This window comes from Chiloscyllium plagiosum, unplaced genomic scaffold, assembly GCF_037043375.1.
Source record: "Chiloscyllium plagiosum isolate Xiang-an unplaced genomic scaffold, Cpla_swu_hap1 HiC_scaffold_29, whole genome shotgun sequence".
NCBI classification, from domain to species: domain Eukaryota; kingdom Metazoa; phylum Chordata; class Chondrichthyes; order Orectolobiformes; family Hemiscylliidae; genus Chiloscyllium; species Chiloscyllium plagiosum.
This window is the reverse complement of record NW_028270167.1, coordinates 27,093,132-27,108,583: the sequence shown is the minus strand read 5'-3', so window position 1 is coordinate 27,108,583 and position 15,452 is coordinate 27,093,132. Positions and strand designations below refer to the sequence as shown.

The window sequence follows — 15,452 nt, the reverse complement described above, 5'->3', positions numbered from 1 at the left end:
AGAATTCCAAAGACAAATGATCCTGGCACTCTGGGAGAAGAAAGCCCTGCTCACCTTAGCTTTTAAAGGGAAGTCCCTTATTTTTACATTGTGTCCAATAGCTTTAAATTCCCCCAGCAGTACCCTCTCAAATCCCCATGGAATCTTACATGTTTCAATAAAGTCCACTCCTATCCTTCTTAACTCTAATGAATATGGGTCCAACCTGCTTAACAGTTTCTCCTAAGATAACATCGACATTCTAGTAATCAGTCTAATGAACATTCTTCAAACTGCTTCCAATACAATATCTCTCAATAACTACAGAGACCAAAATTATACACCTGGTGTAGTCTTCCATCGTAGAAGTTTCACAAAACTGTTGTACTTTTATGCTCCAAGCCCCCTTGTAATAAAGGCCAACATTCCATTTGCCTTCCTAATTACTTGTTCTTCATGCATGCTAATTTCTTGTGATTGATGTAAAGATTCCTTTGTGTGGCAGTGTGCTTGCATCTCTTCATTTAAATACGTTTCTATTTTTCTTGCCAAAGTGGACACCTTCACATTTTTCCAGATGATATTACATCTGCCAGACATTTGTCTACTCACTTATCCTGTTTATTGGTATATCCCTTTTGTGACGATGTGAGAGGTCCTGGGTTCAGATCCCAAATGAATTCCCAAACTATAATGACACTGGGTAAACCCTCCTGCTTAATTTAAACCAGCAAAGATTTATGTGCAGTAATCTGTGAATATTTCAGAGGTCAAGAACTATTTAAAGTAAAAATTAACAAATTTATTTCTTGAAGTATAGCAGAGAATAATTAACTAACACCTATTTACAACTCTTTCCTCTAACCTAACTTTTACATTTCCTTCTATAATACTAGTCCGACAAAGCCCCCAGTTAAGATTTACCAAAAATTGAAGTTTTTAAAACCAACCAGCTGTTGAATCTTCTATTTGGATCTTCCTGTGTCTTCTTTTATTCTTCTTTGGGATTTTGCTTCACAGGTCACAGATTGATAAAGGTACCTTTAAGAGAGCTATTCTCCAGACAGTCTGCAGATGTCTTTGGCTTAGCAGTTCTTCTCCCATTTGTTCAATTTTTCCTGGTCTAATACCCCAAAGCATCAGATTGTGTCATTGACTTTTAAGATTGTCAATATACAAACTTCAAACTTGATTGGAGTATGTTTTTTGGGGGGGATGTAATTTAAACTGATTGGCCTAATTCAAATTTGTTTTTAATCTCCAAGCAGCCACCTAATTTAGCTTTTGACCAAGTGTTACATTAATACCTTATTCAGACTAAAAACAGGTCAGGTAGTTCTGCTAGCTTTTAACTCACTTAAAGGTACAGTACACCCAAATATTCATAACACTTTAACAAGGTTATTTTGTCCTTGAGATATTTTTGTTTTAAGAGAGATTGGAAAGGCAGAGGTGCTGAAATGTCTGGAAAGAGCCCAGTTTAAGAATGGCAAGGGAATGGCCAGATCTCTCAGTTCAGGTTTTTTCGAGTTTGGTTTAGTTGTAGCAGTCACAGAAGCTGCTGCAGTGCAAAAAAAAGTTCCATGCTTCAGCAAATGATCCCTGGCTGACTTTTCTCTTTGAAGTCTCTCCTGCCTGGAAGAACTCGTGTTTGAATTTACCTTTTGCCAAGGGATGTGTTTATAGGATTTGACAGCAATTGAAACAGTTCCTTAATTAAGTTGTTGTATTGCGTCGGTTAAAGTTTTCCAATAGTTAAATTATTCCAAATTCCATTTACTTTTGTTTGTGTTTCAACTGTTCTGTTTATATGAATCCTGTTTTGCTTAAGGCTGAGTGGTTTGACCAGCTACATCATACCTGGAATATCCATGCCACATCCGCCTTTAAAATAAGAACAGTTAAGGTATCTTCTTAAATTTTTTTGAGGGGATCTGACCTGATCTATAAGACTTGTAGCCTCGTTGTATTCTCCTCACAATTTGCATTCTTCCCAATCATTATGTCATCAGCAAATCAGGTTACCTTATAGTTATGCAGTAATATGGATCATAATTCATTGCCATAACTGATCCCTGCAATACTCTAGTGGTTACAGTTTGTGAAGCTGAAAATGATCCATTTATTGTGACTTTTTGTTTCCTGTTAGTAGCTAATCTTCTATCTCTGCCAAAGCACCAGCTCCAACACCATGAGTATGTTACAGATGCAGGAGCTGGGGCATTTTAAGAATCTTAGAAATTTTGGAGGATTACAATTTATGAATCCATTGTCTCTTAGCTACTTTATTTAAGACTTCCAAGGGAAGTGTCAGCCTTCAGTCATATTAATATACTTCGTACCTTTAATCCAAATGATTACGAATGTTATTAGATTGCTCTTTCCAACTTCTATCCTGCTTTTCCACACTGCTGGGATTTTGTTTTTAGTCTTCTGCTGTGAAGACATACGAATTATTTGTTCTACGTCATTGCCATATCATTGTTTCTCTTTATTCACTCCCCAGTTTCACCTTCTAAGGGGCCAACACTCAATGTTGTTTCACTGTTTTATGTACTTGTAGAAGCTTTCACTGTCAGTTTTCAGATTTTTTTTTTACTTTCTCTCATGTTACAATGTCTCCTTTTTACTTAGTCATTCTTTTCTAGTTTGTAAAATTTTCCCAATTCTTCGGGCTTACAAAGAAGTTTTGAAATATTGCACAGTTTTTTTCCTAATGTGATACCACCTTTTACTTTTTTCGTTTGCAATGAATAAGATATGCTTCTGTAGACAGGTTTTCAAGGGTTATTGTTGTTGAGAGCCATGAAATATCTCCTTAAATGTCTACAACCACTTCCATTCCTAATAGATCATTATTAACCTTTCAGTTAACCTTTTAACCAATTAACCTTTCAATCCCCACTAACTTTTACCACTTCTTTCTTCATCCCATTGTAATTGCCTATATGTATGTTTCAGATAATAATGTCTAAGCAATATTTCTGATTGTTAAACTGAATGTCAAGTTCCATTGTATTATGATCACTTTTACCTCAAATATCCTTTTCCATTAAATAGTTTATTAATCCTGTCTCATTACACATAACTGTGTCTAAAGTTTCATCTTCCATGGATAGTTCCAGAATTTTTTGTTTACAAACTGTCTTGAATAGATGTAATTAATTAATTGTCTGGACTATCATTACCATTTGACTTGCCCAATTTATAAGCAGTGTTTTGCTTACAAACTCCATTATTTCTGGACTTATACTCTGTTCTACTGATTAGCTACTATATGAACATAAGACCATAAGACATAGGTGCGGAAGTAAGGCCATTCGGCCCATCGAGTCCACTCCGCCATTCAATCATGGCTGATGGGCATTTCAACTCCGCTTACCCGCATTCTCCCCGTAGCCCTTAATTCCTTGTGACATCAAGAATTTATCAATTTCTGCCTTGAAGACATTTAGCGTCCCAGCCTCCACTGCACTCTGTGGCAATGAATTCCACAGGCCCACCACTCTCTGGTTGAAGAAATGTCTCCGCATTTCTGTTCTGAATTTACCCCCTCTAATTCTAAGGCTGTGTCCACGGGTCCTAGTCTCCTCGCCTAACGGAAACAATTTCCTAGCGTCCACCCTCTCCAAGCTATGTATTATCTTGTAAGTTTCTATTAGATCTCCCCTTAATCTTCTAAACTTCAACGAATTCAATCCCAGGATCCTCAGCCGTTCCTCATATGTTAGACCTACCATTCCAGGGATCATCCGTGTGAATCTCTGCTGGACACGCTCCAGTGCCAGTATGTCCTTCCTGAGGTGTGGGGACCAAAACTGGACACAGTACTCCAAATGGGGCCAATTATAAAAGTAATTCTACCAGTGACTTATTCCCTTTGCTGGACATTATCTCCACCCAAACTCATTCTACATTTTTGTCATCTGAACCAAGATACACTTGCATTGCCTTACTCGGCTCATTCCTGACTAAAAAAGCTACACCAGTACCTTTTCCTTTACTGATACCCACCCAAAGTCATTCAGAGAGTTAGGTGGTGATAAACCAGTTTGAAAATGCTGAGGACACCTTAGTATGAACACTTGATGTTGTAAAACTGATTAAATAAATTGGATGTGTGAAGCAGATAGTCTCCTCTGGAAGGGAACAACTCCAGCAGAATATTTTGAATCATAGGTTAGGGTGCAGCTTTTCCTGCCTGTGGCTCAAAAATGAGAGCATTATCTCTCCATTGGACTTAATGTGCTACAGTGAGGCAAACTTACCAAACCATACAATACAGGGGATCATTTTACCACCAGCAAAATCATGCAAGGTCACAAAATCACCCTTTACCTTTCAGTTGTTCATGATAGTATCATTTGGCTGCCTATTTCCATGGACCTCCTGTTGTTCTGCCTCACATCCAACTCTTGAGAAGATTCTCCATTGGCAGAAATGCTTCAGAATGTTACCTTGACATGGCATCACTTTGTATTTTCTCTGTCTTCCCACCTCCAATCTGCCAGTTTGGAAAATTCAGATCTTGTATCAATTTTTTACACTATGCACTGAGGAGTACCAATTAGGTTTCATGCTTTATACTTCCAGTGTTTCCTTGAACCTTTGGCTTTGAGGAATGTATTCTGAGAGACATTGAGAAAGCATGCCCAATCTCATTACCAACCCAATTTTGAAATCTGTCGTGAGTGAGATGTAGCAATGTTTTTCATTGTACATATCATATAATGGTCATAGCTCCATTGTTGCTGAGATTGTTTTGCTAATTTTCCATGAGCTGTGTGTGACTTTTCGAAGAAGTACAGTCCTATTTTAAAATTCTAATGTCAGTAATGAGAGTGGAGCTACAATAGTGACAGTGTACCAAACTAGATTGTAAAATAATCAAAGGTATACCTTGTCAACCAGTGCAGTACATTTTATATTCTGCAAGGGAGAAGACCTTCTAAACACTAATGGTGAACAAATAAAGGCAGTACCCAGAAGTGTGGAAATTTGTGACTGCTAACCATTCTCAGACTTGTTTCCCAGACTTGTTTGATGATGCGCCCCTTTAAAATTAATTTCTGCTGAAACAAACTGCCTTCCAGCTCTTCCATTACTTTACCTGATTGTTATCCTCATCAAGCACAACTAAAAAGAAATGCCTTATTTACATTGAAAAGGTCAATGTCTTCTGAGGATTGTCAATCCAAAAACTTTCTCTTTGCGCAGAACAACACAACAATCAGATGATTAGAACCTAGCCTAAACACTCCAGGGAATATTTGCTTCACCACAGGAATAAATAATTCCTCACAAACGTTAATTAAATGCTATGTGTGCTTAATTTAGAATTACATAGCTATAACGTGTTTATAATGGGTGGAAATAAGCAATGCGCCATGATATTAATTAACCATTTCCAAAATATGTGCTCTCAGAAATACAGTTATTAGTTGGAATATGATGAGAAGACCTGGGTCTTTTTCTTTAATCTTCAGGGTACTCAATGAATTGAGAAATGTCTCTTTGATCAGGCAGTGTGCTATTTTGATGTATTTTTGAATCATTGCCATGTGTATATTTAAACCTTCAGTGACAAATTTAAATCTCTCATTGCCTATCTCTTTCCTTTCCATATGCCCAAATACTTGTACCATTGCTGCTTTTATTCATGAAGTGAATGCAGGGGTGTGCAAGATACTCCCCTAGTATGAAAATGATCCATCTCATTAGATAGGATGGAGCGTGAGAGCTGTTTCCCCAGATAGTGAAGGCTGACACGAGTGGACATAGCTTTAAATTGAGGGGTGATAGATTTAGGACAGATAACAGGGGTCGTTTCTTTACTCAGAATGGCCTACTGGCAACAGTAGTAGACTTGTCGACATTAAGGGCATTTAAATGGACATTGGACATATATGTGGATAATAATGGAATGGTGTAGGTTAGATGGGCATCAGATTAATTTCACAGGTCAGTGCAACATCGAGAGCCGAAGGGCCTGTACTGTGCTGTAACGTTCTATGTTCTATGTTCTATTTTCTGTGTTCATCTCACCAACAGAAAATATTCTCAAACTTACCCACTTTGTTGATCTTTGATGACACTTAACAAGTGTAGAGAGACTAAATTTCACTAGTTTATATTTGTTTCACTGAAAGTAATAAAGTGAATTGCAAGAAATTAAGTCACTCCTGCTGTCACTTATTTCTGCATGTGGATGTATTAAAATGCCAAATGCAACATTTGTTATTTCTGTCATGGTGCAGTTACTTATTCCGACCTATGTACAATAAAGAGAATGACTATCATTTACCATTCCTTTCATGGATCATTGCTTGAGCCAACACTAGTTATTAAACCTTTCTCCAAGGCTGACTCTGATTTATGATGATTGTAAAAATGGCACTGTTTGCTTATGGACACATTTTTTTTTTTAGCTTTGGCGCCTTGACTGCTTTCATTGGCCCTGCACAGGAATTAATGGCTTATATGGTTCATAAATAACTAATGTATTGCACTCATTTGGATTATATTTCTGAAACAGTTTCAAAATTTAATGGAAGATAACTGTTTTGGTTGCACCATGTCTCTAGAGTAAAAGCTTTTCCATTCCTGAGTTCAATTATTGTCTTATCGAAGTGCTGTAAATGCTAGTGCTGGCTGCATAACTCAGAAATTAGTTTGCTCTAATAATAACAATTCAATGAACAAGGCTGTCTGGAAAAAAAAAGTTCTTATTAATGACAGCTGTTGGCATCCTTAGAGGGTTTCGGTAGGTCAAGTTTTTGAACAACAGCATAATCTGAAAACTCTAGTGAAAATTCGCATGCTTACTATTGAAGAATTGTAGTCAGGGGTTGCAGCTGGAGCTATTATCTTTCACAGCTTGGTTTTGGGATTATTTTTCTGATGTGAATTTTTAATTCTAACTTTATTTTAACTTTAAAAACACGTGAACCAAAAATCATTGACAATTCATTTGCTGTACCATTGCTACTTTTATTAACAAAGTGAATGCAGGGGTATGCAAGATACTCCCTTAGGCAGGAAGGTCTCTGTGAGTTGCAAGTGACTGACAGCCACTGTTTCTGGATTCAGGCCTTTGTGCAAAGGCCACTGAGCCATAGTTGCTGTCTGCTCCTTTACCTCATTAAATATTTAATCCAACGTCTGCATATTGGAGCAGATGGGCCACATTTTGTATTATTCATCATGGAGGAGCTATTGGAAGATACCTTACAATCAGGTCCGTCCAGAGTTTGACTCTATCAACTGTTTTCTGTTGATATCTGGTATCATTACTATCTTATCTGCATTAGCTGCTTGTGAAACAGGTATCTGTCAAAGACTGTTATGAGTTGAAAGTATGGTTTGGAGATGCCGGTGTTGGATTGGGGTGTACAAAGTTAAAAATCTCACAATACCAGGTTATAGTCCAACAGGTTTATTTGGAAGCACTAGTTTTCAGAGCGCTGCTTCTTCATCAGGTGGTTGTGGAGTATAAGATCATAAGACACTGAATTTATAGCAAAATACATTTTGCTATAAATTCTGTGTCTTACGATCTTATACAGTACTCCACGACCACCTGCTAAAGGAGCAATGCTCCAAAACCTAGTGCTTCCAAATAAACCTGTTGGACTATAACCTGGTGTTGTGTGATTTTTAGAGTTGAAAGTAATAATGCTTCAACTCCAAATATATAAACTTCAGACCAACATTCAAAATACTCAGGAATTCAACTGTAACATATGAAAATGATCATATCCACTATAACAGATGCACCGGGTACATTCCTGGGATGAGGGAATTGTCCTATGAGAAGAGATTGAGTAGACTAAGCCCATACATCCTGAGTTTGGAAAAACAAGAGGTGATTTCAGTGAAACACATAAAATTCTTAAGGATATGACAGTGTAGATGTTGGGAAAATGTCCAGAAATTGAGGTCACAATCATATAATAATGAGTTGAATATTATGACTCAGATGTAAAGAAATTTATCAATTTAGGTTTGTAAACTTTTAGAATTCTCTGTTACGATGCTCAGTTGTGAATATTCAAATCAGAGGTTGATAATAATTTGGGCAGTAAAGGTCCCAAATGATATAAGTACAGAGCAGGAAACTGCAGCTGAGGTAGATGATTGGCTGTGATCTTCTTTAATGGCACAGTGGTAGAGTGGTGTATTCTTACTATTTCTCCTGCTCATATGTTCTTATGTATCATTGCACATCTGGTGGCAATTATTCACCATTTGTTTACCTGTCAATTAGCCTCACTGTTTAATATCTAAGCAAGTTACTCAGACTTATTGGAATTCTGATTGGATAACCATCAGCTTCCAATCTCAGAGATCTCTTCTGCTTTAAAATCCAGTCTTCGCTGGTCCCCAGATGTGCCCACAATAGGAACTTATGGGCAGCGATTAGGACTAATTTTACCCTTAAGAGCTGATTGTAGCATAGTCTAATTGGATTACCACTGCAACCACCAGGGCTACTATCAGATAACCCAACAGAGAACAAGGTTTGAACATGTTTGAACAGCTTCCTGTTTTGTGTGCACAATGTCATATATTTTATCCATGTCACGGCAATACATATATGACACAAGTTTCTGAGTGTATAACCTGTTCATTCTCAAGAGTTTTAATCATGACTGCACTCATGCCTACAGAGTTATCATACAACACCAGGTTATAGTCTGATAGGTTTATTTGGAAGTACAAGCTTTCAGAGTGCTGCTCCTTCATCAGGTAGCTAGTCTAGCTACCTAACAAAGGAGCAGCATTTCAAAAGCTTGTACTTCGAAATAAACCTGTCAGACTATAACCTCATGTTGTGTGATTTTTTAGCTTTGTCCACCTTCGTCCAATACCAACATGCTTACAGTTCAACTTCCAATAGCTTCTGTGCTATCGGTTACCTTTGCTCTGAGTCCATACTCAGGCTAACTCATAAAGCAACAGTGACCATAGATCAATTACCGGATTCTCTCAATCCAACAAAGGACAAGTCAATGCCAGAGGTTGAACTTTCCTAGTCCTGGGTTAGTAGGCATTAAGGAGTTGGGGAAGAGACAGGGATCTTTTTAAATTGAAAGAGGATAGCAAGTACAGAGGCAGCTCATTGGGTGCCTCCCAGAGAAATGAGAACTGGTCTTGGACCAGCAAGGATACATTCAGGATTTGTGTTTATTTCTCGGTATCACAATTCCAACAGTGTCATGAAATTGCTGTCCTATAGTTTAGTCTAGAAGCTGCAGTTTCCTTTTAATTCAGAATCCATTTTAACAATTTGGTCATCTTATTAGTCATAAATTGTTGTTTACTAACTGTTCTGTGATTTGAACTAAGTAAACCTGAATATTTGTGCCGTTGAACATCTACATTTGTATCCTACTTGTGTTAATGAGGAGAATACTCCGAGATGTTCCCATGAGATATATTAGATATTTTGTTGAATCATTGCCATCAGATCATTTCTCACTGGAATAGAACAGATGGATCATTGAATGGTCTTATTTTAACAAAACTACTGCAGATGATTTTTTAAAAATCTGGCCTTATATATACAGCATCCCTTAATTTACAAAACAGAAACACAGCCTCTTCAACCCTGTCCCTTGGCAACAATTGTATTAAACTACAAATTAGAATGAGCTGCAGACTGCTGTTGGTTGATTCCGCATAATTTATCTTTTATCTCCTGTATAATTTCTTTACAAAGCATCAGGTGTTTAGTACTAGCTTAGGACCACAGAAGAATCAATAATGGTATGCAATTGCCTGTATGCCCATCAAAAGCAAATAATCTCAAATTGAACTTCCCGTTTGGTACACTCTTACCTTGTGAGTGGATCAGTAGCTGGGACAGGATACAGGTAGATAGTCATCTTATAAAATGTCATTATTGCTCTTAATTTTCTTTTCCCCATGATTCCAGTACAATGATATGAGAATCTGAACCTAGCATCAATCTGAAACCAAAGCTCCTGATGAAGGGCTTATGCCCAAAATGTTGATTCTCTTGCTCCTTGGATGCTGCCTGACCTGCTATGCTTTTCCAGCATCACACTTTTTGACATGGGACAGTCAATGGCCAACAATGTGCAGAGAAGATAACAGGAAATTTAATGCCCACAATTTTAAGAGTGCACGAATGCCTCACAAACTCTGTGGAGAGGAAGAAATGAGACTTGGATTGTGAATTTTCTTGGATTACTGTTAACATCATGAAAAAAGAATTTAACCATCAACCTGCCCATGATTTCCATGGCAGAAATTGCAAAATGTGCACTATTAAAACGCATTGAGTACCAGCCTTACTTTAGTGATGTGTTTATTGATGTGAAGACCCACTTAACAGCCAGATTTATACTCCTGTAAAGCTACTCAACCTCTCTGGCTCAGAAATGGAATAAATGAAATGGAATCTCATCGCTTGAAGCAGTAAATTGTTCAAAGAGGTTTATAAGATATAGAATTCGAGAAAAACCTTACTTTCATTTTTTTTGTCTCTCTTCATGGACAGACAATATAAAATAAATGGTACAATTCTAAAGAGGATGAAGAAGCAGTAGAGCCTTGAGATATATCACTGAAGGTGCCAGACAGGTGGAGAAAGCAGTTAATAAAGCTTACAATCTCTTTAGTTTATTAATAGGAACATGAATACAAGAGCAAGGTGGTGATGCTGAGTTTGTATAAGCTGCTTGTTAGAATTCAGCTGGCTTATTATGTACAATTCAAAGTTTCACATTCTAGGCATTTTGGAATACACTGGAGAGAGTACAGAAATGGGATGCATGAATGGTTGCAGAAATGAGAAACTTTGGTTATGAGGATAGATTGGAGAAAATTGATAGTGGCTGGCTGGACCACATCAGGAGTGTCCTAAGAGGAGACGTCTGAGGAACCCTTGTATGGAATTCCTCCGATAACTGGATGCCTTCTGGGGCTACCCTGCCCCCTTATGAGGAAAGGGTACCTTGACTGTGCACCAGATTCCCCATCCCATAGTTGTCATACCTTTGGACCTGAGGACCAATGGCTGTGGGTGGAGGGGCACCTCTCCGGCAGACCACACCCTGAGGAGAATGGATCTGGACCTCCAAGACAATTGCCAAATTGTCCATGAAGGCAGCCAGATAGTTGCACTTTTGCCACTTATGAAACCATTGTGATTCTTCCTGTGCAGAGTGATCGAATCCCCGATTGCCAACACCGGAACATTCCTTTCACAGTCATTGGTGGAGCTGTCACAATGAGGTGCTCACTAGGTTTTGCCCCAACCCTTTCCAAGGCTAACATTCCAATCCAGGTGTCGGTATCTAAGCTGGTGGGAGGTGCAGGAGAAATCTGAGCTGGTGGCAGTGTAGAAGGCAGCCATGCCAATGCTTCCTCTGACATCTCAGGACCCTCAGAGGTTGAGGCAGTGGCTTCTGGGGAGCAGGCCATTTCATCGCACTGATGGCAGGCATTCCAGCAGTTGCCAGGTAGAGACAAGAGAGGAGGCATCAGCACCAGTGGTTGAAAGTAGTGTGCACCAAATAAGACTGACAGCAGGGTTACTGTGAGACTGCAGTGGAAGGAAGAGTGGTCTATTATCTACCTAGTTGATTCAGTACTGTAGCAAATTCAGCCCAAACTATCAAGGTCTGGTGTCACAGCCTCCTCCGCTGATCCTCTGGGAAGAGGATGCCTCTTCTTTGCACCACCTCCTACATGAGAGCATTCAGGTCCTCAACGATGACTTGCAGTACCATCTTCCCTTTCCCTGACATGTTCAGAATCTCACCATCAATGAGTAGTGCAGCTTTGGCATGCCAGTGCTTGTTAATACTGACCTTCTAAATACAGCCAAAGATGCCAGTCTTTCAGCGGATATCTGAGTAGCTAGTCATTTCAGGAATAGTGTGTTTTAACATGGGGGATAAAATCAGATATAAAGCATGCTCTGGGATTGAGATATGTAATTAATTGGTAAGATATAATGAGAAATCCTAGATTGGCCTCGCAGCAAGAATCTCTCCAAAGAACTCAATGCAACTGCATTATGCAAACAAAATGATAAGATTCACTTCAATGGTATTCAATGAGTTAGATTCAATACATGAACATACTTGCTTACCTATCATGGTTGACAAACACATCATGGTTTGTCCTACAATTATTTGGCTGGAGTGAAACTTACTGTTCCCTGATGATTTGGGCCAGTTCTCAAGAAAGTTGGACAGCGTATTTGAGAAGATTTCCTATTCAGTTCTTCTCTTTAAAAATCTGTTGTTTGTTGTCATTGCCTTGAGGTTGTTCTGCTTCATTGGGTAGATACTTAAATTGTTTGTTTGTGAATCTATGAAATATTTATGCCAAATATGGACTACATCTATCGGTCCTGGCAGAAACAATTTCTCAGAGTGGCAAAATAGAATTAATGTTCACTTTAGTCATCCTTTCACAAAGTACTTTTTTTTTATCAAGCCAGAAAGGAAAAATTCTACTTTTATTATATCCTTGGGCTAAGCTTAATGAAAACTAAACTTTTTGAGCAGTGAAGCAAGTTATCATGTTTGCTTGTGTTGCCAGTGGGCCATTCACAGGCAAGCTTTGTCAGCATGAAGCAATTATATTTCTACAGTGTTTTTTTTCTTTAATATTGTAAACAAATACATTAAGTTGAATGCAGAAGTCAGCAGCCAACCAGCTATGAAATCTATAAACAATAACGCAAAGTAAGAACTCAGTGGGCGGCACAGTGGCTAGCACCACTGCCTCACAACGCCAGGGACACCAGTTCGATTCCAACTTTGGGTGACTGTCGGTGTGGAGTTTGCACATTCCCCCCGTGTCTGCGTGGGTTTCCTCCCACAGTCCAACGATGGGCAGGTCAGGTGAATTGGCCATTCTAAATTGTCCATAGTATTAGGTGCATTAGTCAGAGGTAAATGGGTCTGGGTGGGTTACTCTTTGGAGGGTCAGTGTGGACTTGTTGGGCCGAAGGGCCTGTTCCCACACTGTAGGGAATCTAATCAGTTGATATTTTTAAGTGAAAATACAGATTACTGTTTGGCAATTGTGTAACTTCACCTGACGATGGAAGAGCGCTCTGAAAGCTTGTGATTTCAAATAAACCTGTTGGACTATAACCTGGTGTCATGTATATTCTGACTTTGTCCACCCTAGTCCAACACCAGCACCTCCACATCCTTATTCAGAACCAACATAGTCAAATTGCTTTGAAATTTGACAGGAAACATCTGGAAAAGGAAACAGACAGAGATTGACAATTGACAAACTTCAATCCAACGGAGGGAGGCTGCTCGGCTAATCCATAGAATGATAGATTCTCTACAGTGTGGAAACAGGCCATTTGGCTCAACAAGCCCACACCGACCCTCCAAAGAGTAAGACGCCCAGGCACACCATCCTGTGATCCCTGTGCTAGTCCAGAATGCAGGTCAATGTTGAACAATGCTGTGGCAAAGGTTTTGTAAGTGAACAGGTGAGAACACTCAGCTCCACCATTTGTGTCCTATCTTATGATCAGACCAGCTCCATATTTGTGCCATGAAGCATCATGACCACAAGCAACAACAATGTAGCCTTCTAATCAAGATTTAGTCATAAGTCATACGACACCAAGTTGTAATCCGACAAGTTAATTTGAAATCACAAATCTTCGGAGGGCTGCTCCTTCATCAAGATTTATGTTACTGTTTATTTTGTATGACCAGTATAGATGTGATGTAATTACTCATTTTCAGAAGATTATTGAAGTGATTTTATTATAGCTTGTTTCATATAAAGGTGTTCTGTTGTAGTAGTGATGTTTTTAATACGCAACTATTTATACTTTTAGAACAAACATTATTTATGACATTTCATCACAAAAAGCAGCAAAATCCAATCTTGATCAGTTCTTATTAATTCTGATGTGGTGGGAAATGACAACAAATGAGGTAGGGGTTGAGGGTGCTCTCCTCTAAATGGCCCTGAACCAAAATGTTTGTGAACAGTTTGATTTATGCCATTCTTTCATGGAAACTATCCTCGTTTCTTCGTACCATCACCTGAATGCCTCTTAGCTATAATCGAGGGAAGAGAAAGAAAAGAACTGAATTGGATGTAAGAAAATTATTAAACAGTATTAGCTCTCAGTAAGCTGAAGATGAGAGCATCCTGATATTTTGAATTGATTATTTTAACCGTTACTGCTTCCTGGTCAATGCTTATCCCTCAAGCAACATCTCTAAAAGAGATTCTCTGATCGTTATCTCGTTATTGTTTTTGGGACTTTACTGTGCTCCAATTAGCTGTGACTATAATTTAAAGTATTCCATTGATTATCAAGTGATTTGAACACACTGATATTGTGAAAGCTGCTAAATAAGTGCAAATCTTACTTTGCCAAAGATTTCAGAAGACCTTTAACAGAAGTCTTCACAGAGATCAATCACTTGTTGTGTGATTGAAGTTCAGAACTGCTATTAGGAAACACTTAACTTTTACCAGTTCAATGATACTTCAATTATCTTCCCAAGGCTGGAAACCCCTAGCCTTTTCTTGTTCCTTAGTCCTGTGATATTAGCGATTGGCATTGTGGCCTTTTCTTACACCTCTAGAGCATTGTCATTACCGTGAGGCATCAATGACATGAAGTAAATGCGGCAAAGCACAATGGAGTTTTAGCTCCAGGCTACCTCAGATCTAAAGCTCGCTGCTTCTACAAACAGACAGCTAAAGGATTTGATAGCTGCTTGGCAGGTTAGAAGTTGTTTTGAAACTATCCACTCAACATTTATCTGCCAATGGATTGGATATAGAGACAGAAATAGATTAAAATGTCAGAAAATAACTCAAAGAGTCATAGAGTCATAAAGATGTACAGCACGGAAACAGACCCTTCGGTCTAACCTGTCCATGCCGACCAGATATCCCAACCCAATCTAGTCTCACCTGCCAGCACCCGGCCCATATCCCTCCAAACCCTCCCTATTCATATACCCATCCAAATGCCACTTAAATGTTGCAATTGTACCAGCCTCCACCACATCCTCTGGCAGCTCATTCCATACACGTACCACCCTCTGTGTAAAAAAGTTGCCCCTGAGGTCTCTTTTATATCTTTCCCCTCTCACCCTAAACCTATGCCCTCTCATTATGGACTCCCCGACCCCAGGGAAAAGATTTTGTCTATTTAGCCTATCTATGCCCCTCATAATTTTGTAAACCTCTATAAGGTCACCCCTCAGCCTCCGACGCTCCAGGGAAAACAGCCCCAGCCAGTTCAGCCTCTCCCTATAGCTCCAATCTTCCAACCCTGGCAACATTCTTGTAAATCTTTTCTGAGCCTTTTCAACTTTCATAACATCTTTTCGATAGGAAGGAGACCAGAATTGCATGCAATGTTCCAAAAGTGACCTAACCAAAGTCCTATATAGCCACAACACGACCTCCCAACTCATGTTCTCAATACTCTG

General features: G+C 38.9%; 1 protein-coding gene across 4 annotated transcripts in view; it reads left to right on the top strand.

Moving 5' to 3' along the window:
- Positions 1-15,452, top strand: part of opcml (opioid binding protein/cell adhesion molecule-like) — a 1,046,295-nt gene that overhangs the window by 925,630 nt on the left and 105,213 nt on the right. The gene's annotated exons all lie outside the window — the stretch shown is intronic.